Source organism: Dipodomys merriami, unplaced genomic scaffold (genome assembly GCF_024711535.1).
Source record: "Dipodomys merriami isolate MVZ:Mamm:240054 unplaced genomic scaffold, mDipMer1.0.p SCAF_15, whole genome shotgun sequence".
NCBI lineage: Eukaryota > Metazoa > Chordata > Mammalia > Rodentia > Heteromyidae > Dipodomys > Dipodomys merriami.
Window position 1 is genome coordinate 15823747 of NW_027202826.1, and position 25130 is coordinate 15848876.

At 37.4% G+C, this 25130-nt stretch overlaps 1 protein-coding gene across 5 annotated transcripts in view; it reads left to right on the forward strand.

The window, feature by feature from the left end:
* Positions 1-25130, forward strand: part of Bmpr1b (bone morphogenetic protein receptor type 1B) — a 301468-nt gene that overhangs the window by 175341 nt on the left and 100997 nt on the right. For 4 of the 5 annotated variants that reach the window (XM_070022299.1, XM_070022297.1, XM_070022296.1 and 1 more), the window contains one exon: positions 944-1037. The gene's annotated coding sequence lies outside the window, so the exon portion shown is untranslated. Of the gene's footprint in view, positions 1-705; positions 788-943; positions 1038-25130 lie in introns of those variants that run through there. The other variant, XM_070022298.1, reaches the window with a different exon arrangement.

Here is a 25130-nt window from a genome sequence, read left to right on the forward strand (position 1 = left end):
CACTTTGTATCACTTGCAAACTATGTAGAAACATAGCCTAGATTTTATATTTAATGTAAAAATAGAATTATACCATTAATCTAAAAAACATAAGGAAAACAATTCCAAATGTTATCATTGTAAACCTAGAAGTTCGTATGACATATAGATTCGCATCATTTTCAGATTATAACATATTAGTTTATTTTACCAAATACATGATGTTTCTCATTAGTTCTATACTTACCATGCCTTGATATCATTCTGGAAATGAATTTACTTATGTCAAAACATTTCTTTGTGGCCAGCGACTCATTTACGAAGGTCTTGTTTTAATGAGGAGCAATAATAAAACAATTACAAATGTGGTTCCTGTATTCCCAGTCATTCTTAGTATGTAGTAATTAAGGTTTATAAAGCTTGATCGAATGACATTTAGGCGTGACTTGGGTACAGGGTTTGCAAAGGGTTGTCTAGCCAGAACAAAAGCAGCATTTCCTTTCTTGTCTCCCACTTTTCTCAGCCCCCCCCCTCCCCAACCCCTTTCTCCACCTGCTTGAGAAAAGCTGTACTTCTTCAGGCAAACCTCATAATTGCCCTTCTGTGCCTGATTTGGGCCTCAGGAAAGGCCCATAGCATCTGTAAAGCTGGCAGCGAAATGGTATTTCCAGGCAGGCACAGGGTTGCTGGGTAGTGAGCCAATCCACTGCTTTGTCTGAGCAGCTGAGAACTTTGCCGGAGTCTTACAGCGGTGTTCAGTAACACAGACCTGTGCCATGAGCCAGTAAAGCACTGAGCAAGTGTGAGGGTCAGTATTTATAGACCACTACGTAGCTGAGAGAGCAGGGGAGAGACACAGCACACAGAGGGCAAGGAAAGGAAGACAGCAGAGGAGGGAAGTTTAATTTCCAATGTTTTGTGTGTTTTTCTTTTCTTTCTGAAAGACATTCTTTTTAACTGTCAGGTTTAAACTCCTGCTGAATCATAACCACTTGGCGCTGAGCTATGACAAGAGAGGAAACAAAAAGTTAAGGAGCCAGCCTGCGGAAAGTGAGAAGGTAAGTGATTAGCCAGTTCAGGCTGGCTCTTGCTTATAAACTCCATCTCCCTGTTGGCTGCTTTGCATCATTAAGCAAAGGGTTGTGGGGACAAGTGTGTGCTCACAAGCAGGAGCTGCATGTTGGCTAATGTTCTTGGTGGTAGAATAGCCTGGCATACCATGTAGAAGGAGGCAGAAAGGCAAGGTACCCCCTGTGTTAGCAATGGAAACAGTGATCAACACTGATTTCATCCTCAGTTACAATTCTCTCTGTCTATTCTATCAAACGCGAGGTCTAGCTGTTGGTAATTGCTTCCGTGGTTTTAGATCTGTGTTTTTAGATCCATTTTTTGCTCAGATACATTAGTATCAGTTAAGTTTATAGTTGTGGCTACTCTGGGATCCAGAAGGAGAGCTCCCTCAAACTTGTAAACAGGTCAGAATGTCCATTGATACTGTATTGAAGTGAAATGGTCACTACCTTTGGGAATAGACACGGGAAAGCTATGAGAAGTAAGACTAGTCTTCGTACAAGGTGTGAAGTACTTGGTCCATGTAGGAGACATTCTCTGCTTGTCAAAGTGACTGTTGGTTCCCTATGAAATGCAACCTCTACTAAACACTAATCCAACATCACTGGCTATACAGTAAGTGTATTTTCATTTCCCCTTTTATCTCATGGAACACATTAAACATGTTTCTCTCTGTGTGCATAATGCTTACATATGTCCATTTATTTATTATTATATTCTCAGTACCTCTGATTATCATGGAATAAAACTGCTGAAAAATAGGAAGAACATGTTTTCTGTGTATTTTCTGATTTTCTCTGTTTTCATGAAACTATTGTATACTTTGATGTTTGTATTGACTACCCAAGGGTTGGAAAATAAACATATTGCTAGGGCACGAACTAGATTAAAAACACCGACTGAAGGAATGAAAATTTCTTGTTTGCTTATTTTACATTGTGGAATGTTAAACACTATTGTGGAATGTAAAAATTTTTAGGCTAGGTCACAGATGATGATTATTATACCAAAGGGTGCCTATACTCCAATTTTAAGTTAAGAAAATGTTATTTTAAGATTGCCTTAGAGTTTAAACTATAGGCCAGTGGAGAGATAAGAACAGCTAATACTTTGGCACAAACTTAAGTTAGATGGACTGTGCAAAGTCAAGCTCATTCTAAAATAGGACCAACCAGATTAAAAAAAAAACAGTAGAAGAGATGGGTCTAAATGTAAACAAATTCATTAAAATCAGGACAGTGCTTGTCCGGATCATTCTTATTGAACATATATAAGGTTTTTAAAAGGATGCAAAATGTTTCAACATGAAATCTACCAAATTTAAGGCTGATCTGCTTGCTATCTAGGCTTACAACATATTGTAATATTTATTGAATGTTTGCTCTGTCCTCTAAATCAATCAAAAGTATCAAGGACCTTAGATTTTTCAAGCTCTGCCTTCCAGATTCTTAAGGAGTTGGATTTGGAATGTTGGCAATATGCTTATTTTGAAAATACAGCTATGATTGGCCAAGAATGGGCATAGCCCACTTAACTAGCCTGACTGGCTGAATTCAACATTCATTTTTTTCTTTGCTACTTTCTTTGGGTAATACATCATGGCCATAAATACCATTCTTTTTTATTCAATAGTTTTTAGTATGTTTTATATGTTGAATAAATATATTGCTTTTGGATCCCTTCTTACTGGCTTTATTTTTGTTTTCTAATATCTTTGTTTTTGAAGTACAGTGTTGAAAAAACTTGAAAGAAAACAGGACAAACACATCACTAAAATGAAAAAAAAATTGAAAGAAGTTTACCTTCAATTAGGAGAAATAATAGGACATTATGATATGAGTTGATCATGTCTGAAGGGGTTGTATTTTGGTTGAAGTTGGTTAGGTGGTTTCAAACTTAAAATACTTTCTCAGTACTATGGTTATCAGTCTTGATACTGGTTATTCATCATATTGGTAGGTAATGTTTATTCACAGGTATCTTATAAAAGGGATGTGGGGTATTTGTATTATGTGTTCAATATCTACTGAAGCAATATGAGTGACTCAGCTTGAGATATTAATATTATATTTCCCATGGAGCCCAATGCTCATCTTCCTTTGATAGGCTACCAGTCCATCTGTTACCCTACCCCTACAGGGAGCAGTCTCACATCCTGACCAACACATCGCTTTTCTGCCATCCTTTTGGAATGCTGCCACTTCTTTCTTGCCCACCTAGGATTGTGGGCATGAGGTTGCAGGAGTTCCCATGACTTCTTTTGTTTTGTGTTCTAATGCCACTCAATGTCTCAGAATGATCCAGAGTGTGTTGTTGCTCCCTGTCGTTTATGTGACACTGGCTCTCATCAAAGTCCCCTTCTTAGCATTTGCTGTCCAGTCACAATGAAGTCATCTGCTACTCTAGAAGCCCGGCTTGGTCCATTCACCCTCTGTGGGGCCTGGCCTTCTTACTGACCTTCACAAATGTTTTCTACTTCTTCTTTTACATGGGAGTATAAGCAACTTGTGTCCAGATTTTAAAATTTATTCTTTTATACTATATTCCATCAAGACCTAGTATATAAAAGGTGTTCCAGAATTTGACTAAAACAAAAACTTTATTGTATTATATATAACAATATATTATAAGATATATTAAAATATATGTAATAGATATTGTGCACGTATATACAATCTATTACAACTTTATTGTAATCTATCTATCTTTTATAGCCTTTTTACTTTAAGATATTGTGAAACTTTGATTAGTCAGGTTGAAGGAAAGCACTTCAACAAATAGCAAATGTTTGGAGGACAATTGCAATGTTTTAAAAGAAAATATTTTTTTCTTTTCCAAACACTTTTCACAAGTATGTGTGGTATGGTGTGTGTGTGTGTGTGTGTGTGTGTATGCACATGTGTGTTCATCATTGTGCATTTGTTAAGCAAAAGTACACAATTATATTGGTTAGCAAATGCAAATTGAAGATCGATAGGCCCAAAGGGTACTTCTTTTGATGAAATCTGCCAACATAATCAATTAGTGTGTAATAAATGATACCTGGGGAGTGAATGGTATCACACTTCCCAAAAGGCCAGGAAAGCACTTGAGAAGAGAGTAGATCTGTGCTCTCGAATGCTAAAGAATTGCCTAGTGGTATCTTTTCCAGTTACCAGTAAAGGGCCTTTGCATTTATTTACTGTTTCAGAGATAGAGATTTAAGGAAATAACAGAAAATCATGGTTTGCAAACTTCCAAACCTGAAAGGTGATACTCCATTTCAGTCAGAAGAAGAATTTGCTTCTCAAAATAGAAATGTTGAAAGAAAAGGAAGTCACTGTTTAAAAAAGTTGTTGAGAAATAGCAGCTGTTTCTTGCAGCTCTGATATTCAATAAAAATAAAATTTATTTGTCTTTAATGATGTCTTAAATAGCTATCATACATAAAAGTACTTTGCATCTGAAATAAATGTACACACCAGAAACAAACATAAAGCTTCATGCACAATTTAGAGTAATTTACAGTTTTTCTCCTTTTGATTATTTTTACTTCTTTGGTGTGCTCTACCAGCACTTTCCACTACTATTTAAGCTCATAAACCTCTTCCAGACTTTGAATATGACTCTTTTGTTTGTTTAACCTTGAATTGTATCTGTCTCAGGAATGAAAACAAGATTGGTATTTTCATAGGAAAGTTTGGTAACTGTTTAATTGCTTAAAATGGCCCATAGTTCAATTTGGAATTTCTATTTAGATGTATTTTGCCAACATGACTATCCTATGGTAAAGTTGATATTGAGAAAGGTGTCTTACCAAAAATTGGTTAGTATAAATTTTATAGTCCTTACTGGCATATCAAATAATATAAACACTACAAGACTGGATGGATGGAGGTTTCTTTGATCATGGATGTTGAAACGTGCGTCGTTCCTGTCATTCAGTGAGGACAGAAACCCAAGCTTGCCCTCGTATTAAGAGATTAGAACAAAAACAAACATAGGCAAAACACCAGCGCTGCACCAAGAGAAGGTCAAAGAACTTTGTGGTTGGAATGAAGCATGAAGGATTGTACCAAAACAGTAGTCTTACTTTATGATTGTTAGCAGCATACTTTGTGAACTCTTTTTCGTACATATGCATGGCATAGAATTCACAGAACTTGAGAAGAGTAAAATTAGTTATGACGCTAGAACCTTAAAGCTGTTCTTCAACTCTTTCTTGTTATAGAAGGAAAAATTAAAGCAACAGGAAAACAATAAGTAAATATTATTTATTATTTATTTGTGGTATTATACCACAAAACATTAGCTTTTAAAGTATCTAGTTAGGAATGAAGTTGGGTACAGTGGCTCCTGACTGTAATCCAAGGGATTTAGAATCCAGAGATCCAAAGGATCATGTGTTTAAGCCAAGCTTCATGGGGGAAAAAAAACCAAACATTTGCAAGACCCCATCTCCGCAAACACACTGGACCTACTAATATGTATGTATCAGCCCATCTACTGAAGAGGCATAGGCAGAATGATTACGGTACTGCTTGGCCTGGGAAAATATATGAGACCCTATCTGAAAAATTTCTAAAGCAAAGAAGACCTGGGGTATGGTTCAAGAGGTAGAGCACCTGCCTGGCAAATACAAGACTCGAACCCCAGTGCCACGAAGATAAGAAAAAATTTAAAATGAAGCACATAATTGTAAGGTCAATTTTTTATTAATGATGATAATTTCTTCATATCCATTCTAAAACTTGTAATAATTTCTTTATACTCAGCTAAATTTTTGTATTCTGCATTCATGGTGTATTAGACACTTTTGCATGATTTAATTCCTAAAAGTTAAAGCTAGTAAATATTGCCCTCCGGTAATCTGGAGTACTTTTCCACTCATAACTATACTTACTATGTTTTTCTAATGACATGCCCTTCTTGGCTCTTCTGCTTTCCCTTGTTTTGTTTGGTAGTACAATCCCATTTATAGCTCTTGACCATTCTCTCAACAGAAGAACATAGCAGATAACCCTTCAGAAATGAGAGAAACTATAAAGACAACTCTTATGCTATGGACATATCTAAGAGGTTCTAATGGAGGATATGTAGTTATACTTCTGTAACCTTATTTTTTGGTTTTAATTCTCAGCAAGGAAAGTTTTTTTAAAATAAGTTTTTTATTGTAAAAATACTGTACAGAGGGGTTACAGTTACATGAGCAAGGTAATGAGTACATGTCCTATCAAGCATTGTTGCCTCCTCCTTTGTTTTTCCCCTACCATCCCTTCCCTCCCACCTCCACAACTATACTCCCCATCCCCGCTAAATTATAAAGTTCATTTTTCAACCTAGTGTCTTGTATATCTCATTGTTGCAATGAGTCCACCTGTATCCCTATTTAAACATTTTCTTTTTTTCCCTTCCCCTCCCCAAAGTAGACTGACATTAAATACAGTAAAAACAGGGTGTATACTGTGGAGGAGGAATATACAAAGCAACAAAAAAAATCACATGGTACATTTAAATCAAACACAAAACAAAAGAATCAAATGTGTTTTCAACCTCTCTGAGTGAAGTCTTTGATTCACTGTGTCCTAACCATCTCTACCAGCTTTGTGTCCATCTCTGTAAGGGAATTGATGTTCTTTGGCTGTTTTCATCCTCATTCATTTTAAAGTCCTTGGTGAGAATTGCTGTGTACATAGAAGGGAAAGAGACTGAGAAAATAACAGATGGTTAACTTTAGCCTTAGCCTTAACTTTTTGCTCTTTTTGCCCCCTCCATGCCTGCCTCCTTCATATCAAACTTCATATCAAATTTCATATCAAATGTATACTCACATGTTATTGAAGGGATTCTGATGTTCTTAGTGACCGCAATCCATTGGGTTGCTTACTACTCTCTTTGGATATGTATTCTCCATCTTTTTAAATTCTTTCCTGTGAAGAAATTCCTTTCTTCACTATTATGGTAAAGGCAGTGATATTTTATTTGATTTCTGATTTCTGTTACTAACAAATTTGAATCAGAGGGCAGTATTTGTTACTAGAATCTCACTGTTAATCATTTCTATACTTTTTCTCATAGATAGTATTTTTTTCTTTTTGATTAAGAATAGTTTTTTTTTTTTGTTTTGGTCATGAAAATTTTTTTTTAATTCCCTAAGGTGAAACAGCCTTTGACATTGATCAAGACTCATTGTAGCCATGAACTGCTATGTTGAATGGCAACTCTTGAACAAATACTTAGAGATAGTTTTAAAAAGAAGATGAAGAAAACAGATACTTTAAATGTGTTTCTGTAGAGTTTTCTAAATGTGGCTGTGAACCAGAAGCATCAGCCTCACTTGGCAATGGTTAGATATGCAAATGTTCATCTCATCCAAAACCTGAATCCCAGGTTCTGTACCACAGTTAAAAAATTAGTCAGAGTATTCTGAGTACTTCATTCAGAGTATTCAGAGTATATTCATTAATATACTTTAAGTGCTCTATCACTGGCTCATATCCCTTAACCCCTTGACTCTTTAAATTCCTTTTCATTACAACTATTTTCACAAGCATTGGATACTTTTAAATCTTAATATGTTAAGAAAATAAATGTCTGTCAAAATACCTTAATTTTTTATTTTTTGGATTTTTTTATTTTTTTAATACCTTAATTTTTAACAGCAATATTTCCTTCATGTCCTTTGAAACTTGGAGAGCTCTTTCATATCCAGAAGTAGGAGTAATATTTTCTGCAGTTTCACTGTTTGTATTGGTTCTGTGATCATAGGATATTATTAACCGAGTACTTCAGCAATTTTTTTAAAAAAATAGTTCTTCTTTTGTCATTTTTCACTGTGCAATGATGCCTTTTTGTCATCTTGTGGTTGAAATTGAAATCTTTTTGGTACTGTTCAGTTTGTATTGCACTGAACACTTTCTATGAAATAAAATATTTCTTATTAAATGAGATTGAAACATTAGAACATGTTCAAGTGGTGATGCTCGAATGAACTTGGCATATCTCTTGAAGTTACTATAGACAGGAATAGATTGCACTTGAAGATGACGTGTGTGTGTGAGTGAGAAACTATGCATTGATTATAGCCACTATTAAATCAAGGCTTTGTGTTATGGTATATTCTTTAGCTCTTATATGAGACCTTTAGGTACTTTCTTCTTTTTTCAGGATAAAGAAACAGAGTCTCCAGAAGGTAAAGGAACTTGCTCAACCTGTCATACATAGCTAATTGTCTGAAAAAAATTAAGAAAAGTGAAGGGAGGGAAGGGATGGGTAAGAATGTTGACAGGGATGACACTGATCAAGAGGCACTGTATTCATAAACCGTTTTGTTGAGTGGCAACTCTTTGTACAACGACTTAAAGATAATACCAATATTTTTACAAAAGAAAAAAGAGAGAAGGTCATGAGTTACACTCAGATTTGCTCAAAGGCCATCTTTTAAGGACGTATTGTCAGAGAAATTATGCTTTTTTTCTCTCTCTAGGTATACGGTGGATAATAGATTGTTTCTCCAGGGATCAGATGTAAAGACTCTCTTAGCTTGGATCTACCTATGAACTAGTAAGCTCAGGAAGAGAGGTTTTCCCAGCATCGAAAGAGGTCAGTGACTCAGGAGAGAGAGCCTTTTATTATTCAGGGTGAGCACAGAGCTACCAAATTCTCAAACTGGAAAGAGAACGATCCTATCCCTTGAGTCAGTTTGGAAATAGCTAAAATTTTCTGTTAACTGGCTCAGATTTATGGCTGTTGATTTTCATCATTTTCCCCCCATTTAAAGACACCTGATACTTGAATTCCCAGTCCTGCGCTTAAGGTAGTACAATTTCTCAAAAGTCTACTGATGACCTTAGCAAGAGAGTTGTCCAGGAGCTGTTGGTCACAGAATGAGTGTCACTTGCTGGTCCCTTTTTGAATATTGTAAGATACAACCCAGGGAGACATAGGTCTAAGCAGAAGCCTTTGTGATCAGTCACTCAGGGATGAGACTGGATCTTCTTACTGTGAGAGCCAGCTGTGGTATTTAAAGCAGGAAAGTAAATTTTGAGCATTGTAATATTTATAACCCAGCACTCAAACATTAATTGATTTCCTGGAATTATATGGGATACCGTAAATGGACATGGCTTGTAGTTTGTTTTGTTGTTGTTGTTATGCCTTTGGCTACCATGAAATAATTTGTTTTGTTTTTCTCTTTAATCCAAAGCAAACCATTTTGCTTGTAGATAACATAATCCTTTTCCCTCCTGCATTCTCTCTTCCAAGGATGCAGGTGTCTGTATTTGGAAACAATTATGCTACTTCATTGGGATTTTGTTTTACAGTGTCAATCAAGGAGGGATATTTAAAAGTAAATTATATATTTTAACTAATGAATAGGATTTTTGTACTATCAGTTTGAAAAGTATGTATTTATATCTATACTAATTAACATGCTTTTTTTTCCTTTTTTCTGTCAGTCATAGGTTTTGAACTTAGGGCCTAGGCACTGTCCCTGCGTTCTTCTGCTCAGGACCAGTGCTCTAACAGTATGAGCCAAAGCTCTACTTCTGGGTTTTACATCATGTGCTCCCTGCCTGGGTTGGCTTCAAACTATGATCCTCAGATCTCAGCCTCCTGCATAGCTCTAGCATTACAAGCATGGCCACCTTTGCTCCTCCTAATTAACAGTCTTAGAGCTATAACTAGTTCCTGATATTATTTTTATTTTTCAGTAGTCTCTTACTTTCCTACAAAGATGATTAAAACATTATATATGACTGTACATATAAAATCCCCAGGTAAATATTTGTGGGTATTTTGTTTTGTACCTAAAATTTACTTCACTTAAAAATCTCTTTCCCCTTTTCTTCACACCAGTTTTATCCACAGCAGTAAATTATTATTATTCCCAGTAGTAGTTTAGCTTACCAACATCTCTGAAACATCTCAGAGTCTGGTTGGCAAATTGAACTTGACAGTAATAGGGAATGAAAGCATGATGATCCAGAATCCATCCTTCTACTGAAGGAATTTAGTGTTCTTTTAAATGTGTAAATGCTTTTTTAAAAGTTTAAATGAGTCCATATACAATGTAGATGTTCTATTGAGGTATCTGCTTATACTCCTCATGAAGATGTTGTAAATTATTATTGGGAGACCTAGACAGTTACTTAGAGGGACTTTAGGGAATTTAGGGTTCTTTGAATGTATAAATTTTTTAAAATTTATTTTAAATGAATCAGTATTCCATGCCACCAAACTCCACGTGAAATTCTCTTAAAGTATCATTATTGGTAAACACAGATAGTTATTTAGAATCATTCTCCTCTCCATCCTTCCCTGGGCATTTGCAGTCTGAAGAGAAAGGATATAACTTGTAAAACACAATGTGAGTTTAAAACTTGTCTTGTGTTCTTAACTTGGACCTGGTTTTGTGGTCAGTTTGAAGCTATTCACATACTGTGTGTTCTTTCTAGTGGAGAGGAAATGGGATATCCACATTAACATGATTTTGCTTTCTTAACACTGTAAATTCCCTCAGATTTGCCGAGAGTCCATTATTATATTTTTGTTAGATTATAGAAAAGTATTTTTCTATGACACACATATGTTTCAGTTTAAGAACTATATGTTACGGATAGTATTAATTCATAATATTAGAGAAAAAGTATGCCTGAGACCCTATACTAGCTTAATATTTTTAATACTTAATATGTTTTACATGTCATACTTTGTACGACATGTAGAACACACAGGTGACCAGCTAACTCACACTTGTGGATTGTATTTGCTGTCAGGCTGAGTAATTCTGCAGGTTGGGTAAGTGAGCTAACAGGCTGAATAAGGATGGAACTCCGGTGACCAGCTCAGAGCAACCCCCTGGGAACTGTGCATGCTGCAGATCCTCTGATTTCTTCCTTCTTCTTCCTCTCCATCTTGGTTGCTTGCTTGCCTCTAAGTTAGGAAAGCCTTTGTCATGTGACATTAAAATACATTTAATATCTTTGACAACTTTTTCTAGGGGCATCTATTCCCATGTTTTAAAACGAATGTTATCGAGGCCAACCTTATGCCATAAATACTTGAGTATATGATAATAGTCTCATATGAACCTCATGTATGATAATTATGTTGAATTGTTACTGTTGACCCTCTTGTATTTTTTATTTAAATTTCTTTTTTTTGGCAACCTGGTGGTTTGAACTCAGAGGTTTACACTTATTAGCCAGGCCTTATACTACTCACTTGAGCTATGCCTTTGGCTGTGGTTTTATTTTGAAATAAAGTCTTACCTTTCTCTGGGCCAGCCTAATTATGCTGCCTACTATAGAGGGGATAACAAGTATGCCTTGAAATATCCACATTTCTGTTGAGATGTGTTCTTGCAAAGTTTATGCCCGGGTCAACCTTGAACTGCAGTCCTTCCAATCTTGGCCTGACAAGTAGCTAGAATTTCAGGCATGAACCACCAAATCCAGCTCCCTCTTTGAAAGATAAGGAAGTGGGAATTTTAAGAGGTCTCACAATGCATTAACTCAACAGCATAGACCAGAGACTGTACAGGAGGACAGTGCAGTGGATCACACCTGAAATTTGAAGTACTCAGGAGGGAGTGATAGGGAAGATTGTGGTTTAAGGCCAACCCAGGCAAAAAGTTAGTGAGACCTCCACTCCCCTCCCCTCCCCACCATGCCAATCTCAATCAATATACAAACTAGACATGGTGGTATGTCCCTGTCAACCCTGCTGCATGGGGAGCATAAATAGGAGGATTACAGTTCAGACTGGCCTGGAGGGGAATAATACAAGACTCAACTATAAACAAAAACAAAAACAAAAAAGCTATACATAAAGAACTAAGATGGTGTCAGCAGTAAAGTGCCTATCTAGCAAGTGTTAGACTGTGAATTCAAACCCTAATACTGAAAAGAAGGAGGAGGAGGAGGAAGAGGAAGAGGAAGAGGAGGAGGAGGAGGAGGAGGAGGAGGAGGAGGAGGAGGAGCAGGAGCAGGAGCAGGAGAAGGAGGAGGAGGAGGAAGAAGAGGAGGAGGAGGAAGGGGGGAAAAGGGGAGCAGGAGGAGGAGACGGGGGCAGTAAGCACAGGAAAGTCCAGTTCTTTCTGACTTCTCAACCTTATGGTCCATCACTTCAGCTAATAGGCAAGGGCCGCTGTCCTTTTCCTGTGTACACATCTGAGAAAAAGCATAATGGAGTAGAAGCAGCAGAAATCCACACCAGAGAGCCACAGCTCAACTTCTGCAAGATGCAGAGGTGCCTTTGGTATTTACCTCCAGGTGGGATACATCCCAGTCACCCATTTCCGCCTCAGCACAGTCTGTACCTTCCACTTTTGTAATCTGACCAGGGTTTCTTTACATAAATAAACAAAAATTACCCAGAAAGAAAAAAATGTTCTTCCAGCCATGTTTAATCCATGGAAGGTTCATATAACAGCGCTTATCTTCATCAGTCACCTCAGTGGACACAGTTAGATCTTTCCCATTGGTTTGGACATGTTCAGATCACATCATTCTAAAAAAATACATACTTTTTTGGTTATTTGGAAATGAGTGGGTTTTTCAGTTGTTAGTAGTTTAACCTTTGCCGCCTTCTGCTTTTTAGGAACTTTATTAGAAATTATGTAAAGCAGGAAATGACATTTGAAACAAATGGATTTTGTTTTTCTCAAGATTAAAAGCCTATTTTCCTGTTTTGTTTTCTTCTTCAAAAGAGTTAGTGTATGGAAAAAATTAAAATACAGATAAAAATGAAGAAATTATCTGTGGGTTTTCTTTTTTTTTAATGACTGTTCACAGCTTTGTATTTGTAAGACGCAACTGAAGGTTGCGGAAATTGCAACTCAAATGAATCATCTTACATTGCCAAAGCATTTTCATGCTGAGTGTTTGTCCTGACATTCCCTCTCTTGCCCCAAATAAGTGAGTTCTTCCCATATTATGCATGGCAAAGTTAGCTGGCGTGACTTGGGAATGGTGTGGGAATCCTTCTTGGAGAAGCCAAGCATTTCAGTTTTGTCAGGTTACTTCTAAAACTTGGTCAGCTTAATTGGAATATGTAAAACGGCAAAGAAATGAGTGTATAACCATGTTAACCAAAAGAAATAATAAAGAGCCAGGTGTAAGTCATTTAAGAAAAAAGTGATGAGAGTATTATATCAATTAGGTAGAAAAATTTACAAATTTAGTTGCTCTAGAATTCATTGGCCAATCTAGTGTTAAAGGCAGTACATAAAAGTACTGAGCCAGGCTCTGGTGGCTCACACTTGTAATCCTAGCTAATCAGGAGGATGAGATCTGATGATCGTGGTTCAAAGCCAGCCTGGTCAGGAAAAGTCTATGAGACTCCTATCTCCAATTAACCACCAGGAAACCAGAAATGGATCTGTGGCTTCAAGTGGTAGAGTAGCCTTGAGCAAAAGGAGCTCAGAGATAGTGCCCGGGTCCTGAGCTCAAGCCCCACAACCAACTCACACACACACAAAGTACTTACTGAACATATAATAGCAGTAATGTGTGCCTGATAGTTTCACAGGGCATGTACGCATGCCAGTAGGGTTTTGTAAGGGATACAGGCCACTGTGGGTGTAAAGTTACAACACCATGGCTATCTAGACTTCCATAAGAAGTTTACTATGTCATATAATTTGAACATGATGAACCTTGTCACATTGCTTTTCCTCCCTGAACCATCTCTACTTCTCTTTCCCTTATAACCATATCGACCATAGGCTTCATGCTCTGCCATGGCAGATACTACACCTGTTTCTGTACCCACTAAGTTGTGGGGACCCTGGAATCAGTGATGCGTTATCCATTTGGGAGGTTATGTTTAAATAAATTGAGAAATAAGCCAGGAGCCGATGGCTCATAACTGTAATCCCGGCTACTCCAGAAGTTGAGAGAAGGAAGATTGTGACTATAAACCAACCGAGGCAAAAAAGCGTTTGCGTCTCCATCTCAAGCAATAGCTGGGTCTAGTGGGATATGCCTGTCATTCCCGTGCATTTGGGAACCATAAATAGAATCCTGATCTAAGCAGATCTGGGGGAAACGTGAGACCTTAAAGTCAGAAAAATAACCTGAGCATAAAGTTCTGGAGAAATGGCTCAATGCCTGCTTAGCAAGTACAGAGCCCAGAGTTCAAACCCAAATACCACCCCCCCAAAGAATCAAAATCTAATACTGTTGGACTTCAAAAGCAGTGAATTTCTGAGGCTCTTGTCATTGGTAGTTGCTTAGCTTGTGTGAAGATTTGATGAGTACTTGACTCTCTTAGGCCTATTCCTTCAAGTCCCAAGAATTGGGAGAACTTTGCTGGAAAATCACCTTTTAATTCAAAGTCCACAATGTAGTTTTCCCACTAAGGAAACTCTTCAGTTGTTCAAAAATAATCAAGAAAGACTTATTTCAGGTGAGTTTTGCTGTTCATATCAATTGAAATAAGCTGGCAGATTATCTTTCCCACCCCAACTGGACATAGTATGTGTGTTTAATTTTTCATGTTCTTTTTATATACATTCTCCAATTCAGGAATTGAATTTAGATGCAAGTAACAGAAACTAGAAATATAGTGGGATAAAATGGCACTTGGTTCGTGATTTATTATCATTATGTTGCCATACTGGTTTTTGAGGTCAGAGCCTTTCGTTTGCTAGACAAGTGTTCCACCACTTGAGCTACATTTCCAGCCCTTTTCCTTTTAGTGGGGTTTGGGGGGGCATTGTTTTGTTTTAATTTTTCTAGATAGGTTCTCTAATGTTTTCTCAACTAGCCTCAAGTCACAGTCCTCCTTTCTCTGTCGCCTATGTAGACCTCCGAGACTGTTCTTACAGAGAGACGTTCAGAAGGATTGGATGGCTGTTCACAGACATGTGGCTTTTATCTTCAGTCAGATGCTGTGGTCCATAGTGGCTTCTGTTGCTCTGGATGTCACATCTAAATTCTAAGACAGGAGGAAAGGTGTATTAAGGGACAGTTGATATGGACACAACTCCCAGTAAGCAGTGAAGTGCCTTCTTCTCCGGAGGATTTCAACCCATCTCAACTCTGGTTACATTTCGTTCGCTAGCTTTTAATAAATGACTGTGCCTTCCTCTCCTATAGGGTTTCTCACTGCCCTGTAAAACCAGAATTCTGTTGTCAAGGTGGAAGAGAAGGATAGACAGTCATAAATAACTGTCTTATAGTACTTACCGCATGTGTTTCACTGAAGACATTGACAGAGATATTTTCCTACCTGAGTAGGAAATGGACCTTTTGTTTTTAGTTGTAAGTTTAACATGCTGATTCTCCCATTCTCAGCTTTTCTTGATGGAATCTTTAATGTTCATTAGACATTTAGAGAATTCAAATATTCCCTGGTGCCCATTCTACCTTAAGAAATGAAGCTCAAAATGAATAATTCCATGACAGGGTTTGAATTAAGGAACTAAAGGATCAACTATGAAGTCTATGTCTGGTTGAGAATGGTAACCCTCACTGTTATCTGAGCTACTCTGAAAGTACAGATTGGGAGGTTGTATTTCTTTGAGGCTACTGAAGGCAAAAGGAAAAAAAATACCAAGACACCATCTCAGTAAACTGGCAGTAGCACATATCTTTAATCCCAGCTACTTTGGGAATCATTGATGGGAGGATTATGGTCCATGGTTAGCTTGGGCAAAAAAAAAATCAAGACTATTTGAAAAGTAAGTAAAGCAGAAAGGCATGGTATAGCTCAAGTGGTAAAGCAAGTACAAGACCATAAGTTCAAATCCCAGTACCGCCAAAAAAACAAACACCAAAACAAAACAGAAAGAAATCTATGTCAGAATGTACAAATGTCTACACAGGGCAGGTATATATTTTAAACAAAGTGTGAAGATGAGGTACTAATTTGTCCAAGTCCATAGGTCAATAAATTATGAATTATTATTTTAGCAATTTATGGCATTGTTAATTCAAGAGAAACTGGGTTTTCAAGTCTTTGAGTGATTCATTTCTAGTCTAAAGCATACAGACCTAACCTAGACTTCGGGTACTTTGATAAAACTCTACCTATGCTGCTTCTAATTAATATTGATTTGGAATTAATATTGGCTTGAGGACAGCTATTTTTGGTGCCTTTCCAGCTGTGTAAATACCTTTATTGCATAAACAGTCCAAATTTAATCACAAAATTTACTGTGTTAGCAATATTTACAACCTCATTGTGGACCTAGTGTTTTAAACATCTGTCTCTCATTTACTATATCTTATACAGCCTTATATAACCCAGGAAGAGTTATAAGTATTTATAGAAAGATGTTATAATGAAATAACATTTGGTAGAAGGAATAAATTTTCTGAGAAAAGAAGTTTCTTAATATTCAGCACGGTGTGAGTTAGTAATCCTTTCTCCCAAGGAATTGGATGCCTGTCATAAATAAGGAAGAAAGCACTTTTGAAAGAGGGGTCATGGGGGAAAATTTTTGAAATAATTTCGAAGATATTGAAAGGGAGACTTTGTGTCTGTGTGTGTGTGTGTGAGAGAGAGAGAGAGAGAGAGAGAGAGAGAGAGAGAGAGAGAGAGAGAGAGAGAGAGAGAGAGAGAGAGAGAGAGAGAGAGAGAGAGAGAGAGAGAGAGAGAGAGAGAGAGAGAGAGAGAGAGAGAGAGAGAGAGAGAGAGGAGCGGGAGAGAGCATGCCAGGACACTGTCCCTTAACTTCTACTCATAGCTTTATTTCCAACTTCTTTTTATTTTTTATTGTTATTAGAAAGGTGGTGTACAGAGGGATTACAGTTACATATTTCCAGTTTTTTGCTGGCTAATTGGAGATAAGGGACTTTTCTAGCCTAGTATGGCTTTGAACTCCTTCCATAGATCTCAACCTCCTGAATAGCTAGGATTACAGGCAGGCGTTCACAGGTGCCCAGCTGAAAGGGAAACTTTTCAAATGCTGTTTTAAAGAATATTTGTCTTATGTTAAACCAAGTTTGCAAGTTTGTCATTAAATATAAAAAAAAAAAAGGTGGGTGGGTTGTGTTCTTCAAAGTGATTGAAGAGGCTGTAAAGAAAAGATTTGGTGAATAGGACTTTCAAAGCTGTTTCCCCTGTAAACAATGACTGTATATCTGTCCAATATGATTATATAAAAGTAGAATTTTATTTTTATAAGGTTTTTTTTAAAAATTTGAGCCCTGAGAGGTTAGTTCCTCATGTATTTCCTCCAACTGATTTTACTTTGGATAAAGCTATTCTTATCTGATCTTCCGTTGAGACAACATAGCCATTTGCTTCCTTGGCTGACTTACAGGTACAAGTGGGTCCTGAGCAGACCCACATGAATGGCTTCGAGAAGCAGAGCCTGCCCCATGCAGAGGTGCCTCTGGGGCTCGCTCTTTGTGCTCAGGCAAAGGCTAAATTGCATGAGAACATAAGCCCTGTTTCTCAGGATTGATACACTTTGTGTTTTTTTGTTCCCCACCGCTGACTACATGGGAGCAAACTGTTCTTAGAGATGGGAAGAAAAGATTGGGAAAATGTTAAGTACTAGAATAATACTCCTGATCATATGAAAAACAAAAAGATGCTGTTTGAAGTTGTCTGTCAGCCCACATCGAAGTCTAGATACCCTGATTGCAGTGACTACTCCTTATTGTAAAATTCTTCATTGTCCCCTTTAATTAAATATGGGCTTCGTGTGTGTCTATTATGTTTCCCAGTTTGATTGCAGTCTTTTTGTGGAAACTACTGACTTCCTTCTGAACTTCCTATGACGTAGGTACCTACTTAGTAGGTACTCGAAAAGTCTAAAATGAAGATGCTTCCATTGCTGTACATTTGATTAGCAGTGAGCCTCTGAAGGCTTGTGTTGGAGGAAATGTGGTGATTAATTAGGTCAGGGGCTCTTGTCTTGTTGGTTTGGTATGGTCTGTGTGATCCTCCGCATAGTCGCTAACTCTGAGTTCTAAGAACTAGTTAACTACAAGAATGAATGAATGATTCTATGATCCTTAAGTACTAAACATACTGTAATCCTGTTACTAGGTCCTCTCCGATGTCCTTTCTAGTTCTAAATTCTAAGTATAAATCCTGTAATTAATATAAATATTCACCGACTCAGCAAATGTCCTCATCCAAATTGAGAAGATATACTATATTACAGTCCATAGACCTGGTCCAAGAAACGGGGAAGTAAGCTTTTGAACAATGACCTGCTTCATATAGACAAACTCTCCTGGCATTCAACCACCATGATTTAAGAAACTATGAGAAAAAAAAACCCCACCCCAAACTCACCTATTGAACTTGATGAATCTAAATCAATTTTACTCCCTAGTGCTAAACTCCAACTAATTGGATAGATTTTTTTTTATTAACCTGGCTGGGAATGAGATTTCAAGATGATTTCATTCTCTGTTTTATGTAGGGTAGGATTACACTGTCATAGTAATATTAGGATTCTGAACAAGACTTGATTCCTTTTATTCCATCTCCTTTTTTTATTGTAAAGATGACTACAGAGGGGTGACAGTTACATGTTAGGTAAAGAGTGCATTTCTTTTGTGAACGATGTCACCCCTTCCCTTGCTCTCTCCCAGTTTTTCCCTCCCATCCCCACTATCACAAATTGTATAGTTCATTTTCAACATAGTGTCTAGTGAGTATCACTGTTGCATTTGTTCACCCTTAGTCCCACCATTTCTGTGCTCTGCCTTACCCTTGTCTAAACAGATAAACTTTCATATAAGACAACATGTACAGAAAACAAAAACAGAAACAAAGGGAGGAAAAAACTCTCTGGTTTCCATTTCTTGGAGTTTCTACTCTTCTCTCAGAAAGAATGATATTCATTTGTAAGGAAATGGAAAGAAAGACTTGGGGAAAATTATAGTAAGCAAAGTAATGCAGATCCAAATAAACAAAAGTTGCATGGTTTCCCACATTTGTGCTAACTAGTATGTGCCTATAAATCTACAAGTAATCACACTGGATGGTAAAAGCAATAGGCAATAATAAAACACTTGGACATGATAAATTATTCATGTCTCTAAACATTCCACAGTGAGACCAAGGGAGGATATTCTTAGGAGAGGATCACAAAGGCTCAATAGCTATGTGCATATGATGGTATAAAATGATATTTATCAGAATGAACTTCATCTTTTATATGTGAGATGGATTCTTAGGAAGTGGCTTAGATTTGGAGGTTTTTATTACTAGAGATAGCTCCAGACCCTTGATGTGAGCACTAAGGCCTTTTTGAAACATCATTATTTCCCAGTTGTTCCCTAAATTCTGAAGAAAACACTGCAGTGTCATCTGTTTGTCCATTTGAACATCTCAGTTCATGAAGAGAGCGGCAGCTCTCCAAGTGTGGCTCATGGACCTTAAGAAACAACTCCTGGGCCCTGAGTTCAGTACTAGTATACATGCTCATGCACACACGTGCACACATACACACACAACTATTTTTTTTTCAGTCATGGGACTTGAACTCGGGGCCTGGGTGCTGTTCCTCAGCTCTTCAGATAAGGCTATCACTCTACCATTTGAACCACAGTGCCACTTCCAGTTTCCTGGTGGTTTATTGGACATAAGATTCTGATGGACATTCCTGCCTGGGCTGGCTTTGAACCTCCATCCTCAGATCTCAACCTCCTGAGTGCCTCCTCAGGCAGTGAGCTACGGTGCCTGGTTCACCCCACTATTTTTATAATAACACTAAGATGTTATTTGCTTATTTCATTTGCTGACATTTGCTTCACTAGTTCAAAGGCCAAAGAAAGTGACGCCCATCCAATGATGGGTGACAATCCAGGCTGGAACTTTTCGTTGAAAATGTACTTGATAAAGTAGTAAAAATTAGCAACTTTATGAAGTCACCTGAGGTTTATTGTTCTGTGGGATGAGAAGGAAATAATCTTTGTGCAGCTACATGGTAGAGAACAATGATTCAATCCTTTCTTGCCAAAGTAGTTCCTTCTTAATCGATCTTCATTTGAAACAGAACATAACTGGCAGATGAGCTATGGAAATTCAGACTTAGAGGGAGGGTAGACAGTATCTTGAAAATAGGGGCGGGCTGGGAAGGTGGCTCAGTGGTGGAGTGCTTGCCTTCCATGCATGAGGCCCTGGGTTCGATTCCTCCGCACCACATAAGCAGCCAGAAGTGGCGCTGTGGCTCAAGTGGTAGAGTGCTAGCCTTGAGCTGAAGAGCTGAGGGACAGCACCCAGGCCCAGAGTTCAGGCCCCACAACCGGAACCCCCCCCAAAAAAGAAAGAAAATAGGGGTGAAATATGCCTGTTACTTTAAGAAAAACAATCATCAATATTTAATATAATTTGAGATTTAAAGTAGAAACTCCAGCTTTGGAAAATATGTATCTGCAGCCATAACCTTGAAGCCTTCAAAGTTTTAAATCCTTTTCAATGATATTGATGCCAGTATTACCAGAGATGATATTTTGTTGTTGTATAAGGAGATGTGTTATTGTTTGGAAGACTCAAGTGAACTGATACTTTTCTGTTGATCACTTTATAATGTTGTGAGTTATGGATGGAAAGAATAGTCACTTGATATGCAAAATAGTAAAATGGATTTTAATGTAACACCATTCAGATTCTGCATCCTAACTAAACTTTAAAGCTAGTACTTGCTGAATTTTGGAGTAGCATTAGGGAGGAGTAGCTAATTAACAGAAAAGGCTATTAAAGTATTGCTCCCTTTCCTGTTCATCTCTGGAAGTCAGTATTGGCCTTTATTTACTTCAACCAAAACAATTTAATTACAGTATATTGAAAGCAGAATATCAATGCTGTCTCCATTAAGCTACCTGTTTTACATCAAATTTCTTTTTTTGATGCAAATAGTTATTATTATATTTTTGTGTGAAACAAACATTCCAACAAGGAATTGAAAATACCCTGGTATCACACAATATTCTTTTCACATTTCCTTTGGCTGGTGCTGGACCTGAACTCAGAGCCTGTGCAACACCTGTTTTCTCTCTCACAGCTGATGCCTTAACCCTTGTGCCAGCATCCAGTCCAGCATTTTCTGGTTAATTGAAGATAGAGTCTAATGGAATTTTTTTGCCTAGGCTGGCTTCTAGCTGCAATTCTTAAATGTCTCAGCCTCTTGAGTAGCTAGGAGCACAGGTTTGAGTCATTGGCATCTGGGTTATTACACTCATTTGTAAATTAATAAATACATTTGACGTTCTGACATGATAAATAAAATTCAAGTCAGGAAGGGATGGTAGGGGAAAAACAAAGGAGGAGGCAACAATGCTTGATAAGAAATGTACTCATTACCTTGCTCACGTAACGGTAACCCCTCTGTACAGTATTTTCACAATAAAAACTTATTTAAAAAACAATAAAAAATAAAATTCAAGTCATACATAAACAAAAATGTGGCATATATATACACAATGGAATTCTATGCCTCCATCAGAAAGAATGACATTGCCCCATTTGTTAGGAAATGGAAGGACTTGGAAAAAATTATATTCAGTGAAGTAAGCCAGGCCCAAAGAAACATAGGTTCCATGGTTTCCCTTATTTGCAATAACTAGTATATGTCTGAGACAAGCAGAAAAGATCAGATAAGTTGATGTTAGGTGAAATGAACCCCAAGATATGTATTCAAATATTTTTTCTTTCTTGCGATTGTTTCTAACACATTTATAAGATGATTTCTTTGTTGCTTTGTATGTCCCTCCCCCACAGTATAACCCCTGTTTTCACTGTATTTGATGTTGGTATAATTTGTGGAGGGGAAGGGAAAAAAAATAGTTTAAATAGGGATACAGGTGGACCCATTGCAACAATGAAATGTACAAGTCGTTATGTCGGAAAATGAACTTTACAACTTTGGGTGGGGGAGGGAAGAGGGAGGGATCAGGGGTGGGTTAGATGGGAAGGGATGGGAAGGGGAAACAAAGGAGGAGGCAACAAAGCTGGATAAGAAATGCACTCATTACCTTGCTCATGTAACTGTAACCCCTTTGTACGGTATTTTCACAATAAAAAATTAATCTAAAAATAGATACATGAAACACATTTAAATAAATCTAAACCAAACATAAACAAAAGTAGAAACAAAAGTTCTTTGAATCGTAGGATCAAAAGGATTGCTGATGGGACTCTGTGGACAGTAGGTTAGAGTAGGGGTCTGTGTGCCGAGCCCTGCAGTGATCTTGCTTAACATGTATTAGCTTGTTGTAATGTTACTCATTCATTTTTCCCCCCATAAACTAATATATCCAATAAAAGTTTTCTGTACCCTAGGTATTTGGTTAGCTATTTCAAGTGAATGAGCTGATCCCTTATTTTCAGGTTCTAAAGCCAGGTCCATATGTCATAATTTTTCTTTTTAAAATTAAATGTTTTGGAACTTCAGAATATTGTTCAAGACTGTTAACAACTTAATATGTCCATCGAAGCATCCAGTGTTTCTTACTGAGAGTCATGCCTTCCATCCATCATTCTTCCCAATGATGACAAATGTGTTTAATATTCTGTGTCTGCTCTCATGGTTCTTAGAATTTAAAAAATATAGAAATGTAGTTTGGTATTTATTTTCACACTGGTGTCATTTGTTGCTGTGACAGAGATGGGCTATTATGTGAGCCAGTGTACCAATTCTTCTTACCCTTTTACTTTCTAGTATATTGAAGGGATGGGTAAGTGAGGATCTTTGAAACATTTGGAATTTAGGCAATTATAGATGGACTGGAGAAAGAAGAAAAAGAGCACAGCATCATTTGGAAAGCAATTTCTGAATTTTGCAGCTTGGTGCAATTGTACACATGGGGAACTATAGGCCACATTTAAACTATGTGGAATTTATATATTAAGCTAACACACAGTTAAAAGAGTTAACAAAATATTTGTTCCTTTTCTCCACACACACGATCTAAAAATGAAAAAAATACAGTAACAGTTTCTATTGAATAACAGAAGTGAACACAATTTAAAAATGCTTGTCATTTTCCCCTAGCGATGATGGTTTATTCAAGGCAGACCTAGAAGTATTGGTGAAGCAGGATAAGAATGGGAAAAGAGGTTAATCTCATGTTGGCTCTTTCCAGCCTCTTCTTCAAATACCTTAAACAATTCATAGAGAAAACACTACCTTCTTCTGTATGAATGAGGCTGCTTGAGTCCCAGCTGCTCAGCAGTTCACTATTAGGAGCACCACCACATCCCTGCCCACACTTCCCACAAAGATGACCAAAAGCACCAATTTGGAAAAGTTCTCTTCAATTCCAGTACACCAAGAAGGCCTGGCCTCTTCCTGTCCTGTTTCTCATACAAAAGTGAAGTTGAAAGGTGAGGTTCCAGTGCGAAATTCTCAGACTTGTTCAAGTTCTGTGTTGGACTACAGCTCTCTTGGACATAGTAACCTCACCATGACCCACTCCATCATCTATTTTTGGTACTGCACCACAAGGAAGTTTTCTTTTGCATGCATGTGGGTATCTTAGCACTTTTGTCAAAGCTTAGACTTACATGGCCACCAAGAAGTTGGCCTTCTTTTAGCTAGAAGTATATACTTTGGTTTTGGGGGGAAGAGAATTCTAGGATGTTGGGCATGCAAGAACAGCTTTGAAAGGAGCCCTGGTAGAGTCTAAAGAGGTGGATTTTCTTGCTCCATGGATGTGGTTACTAGGGGCAAGGCAGTCAAAGAGAGCTAGAGTCAGCCAGGCACTGGTGTCTCATGCCTGAAATCCAAGCTACTCAGGAGGATGAGATCAGAGTATCATGGTTCAAAGCCAGCTGAAACAAGGTAGGCCATGGGGATCATCTCCAATTAACCACCAGAAATCTAGAAGTAGAGCTGTGCATCAAAGTGGTAGAGAGCCAGCCTTAAGCAAAGCAGCTCAAGGACAGTGCCCAGCCCCAATACTGGCACCAAAAAATAAATAAGAAAGTTAGAGAGAGAGAGAGAGATAGAGAGAGAGAGAAAGAAAGAAAGAAAGAAAGAAAGAAAGAAAGAAAGAAAGAAAGGAAGGAAGGAAGGAAGGAAGGAAGGAAAGAGAAGGAAAGAAAGAGAGAGAGGGAAAGAAAGAGAGGGAAAGAAAGAGAAGGAAAGTAAAAGAAAGAAAAAGAAAAGAAAGAAAGAAAGGGAAGGAAGGAGTGAAGGAAGGAAAAGAGAGTGAAAGGAATAAGGAATAAGGAATGAAGGGAGGGAAGGAGGGATCGAGGGAGGGAGGAGAGAGAGAGGGGGAGAAAGCAAAGGAAGGAAGGAAGGAAAAGAGAGTAAAAGGAATAAGGAACGAAGGGAGGGAAAGAGGGATAAAGGGAGGGAGGAGAGGAAAAGGAAAGAAGGAATGAAAGAAGAAACAGCCCTAGAGTATATCTTTCTCTCTCTAATGTCTTAAGTTTCTACATCTTATTCACCAAAGTTTTCTACTAGTATTGTAGCATATTTCTTTATTATGTGGTGATTCTAGAGGTGAGATGAATTTATATCAGCACCAAAATTATTGTTGTGAAATGGGTAATCAATGAGGAGAAATACTCTCTGATTTTGAACAAAATATCATTTTCCAATAAAATGAGCTCACATGAAGTAAAACCAATTTCATTATGTAAGTTAAACTGTAATAATTATCGATAGGCTATTATGAAATAATTACTAAAGAATTCATGTCAGTCACAGGCATATAGCAACGTTTTGAATCTTGCAGTGTGTTTTATGCTAACAATTTGCATTTTCATGCATTGTTTTCACTTTTGTTTTGAGAGACACCATATTGCTTTCTAGCAGTCTGGCCTGGTGCTTGTTCTATAGCTATCAGACTTTGAATTTGAGATTCTCCTGCTTTTTCCTGCCAAGATTACAGGAATGCACCAGCACATCTGTTACTTAAATGCAGAAAAAGAATAAATCATTGTCATTTTCAAGAATGATATTACCATCTCAGAAGAGCAGTTCTGGGTAAAACTTAAAATTGTATGGTAATACCTACATTGTTTTTAGACAATATTTTTTTAGAACAGTGGATATATTTAAAAGTAACTAGTGATGGTTCTCTAAAACAAATAATGAAGTCATTTACTCATTTTTTGGGAAAAAAAGTGTGCTCTTAGACCCATAACTTATTTACTAGCCAAGGGATGGTATT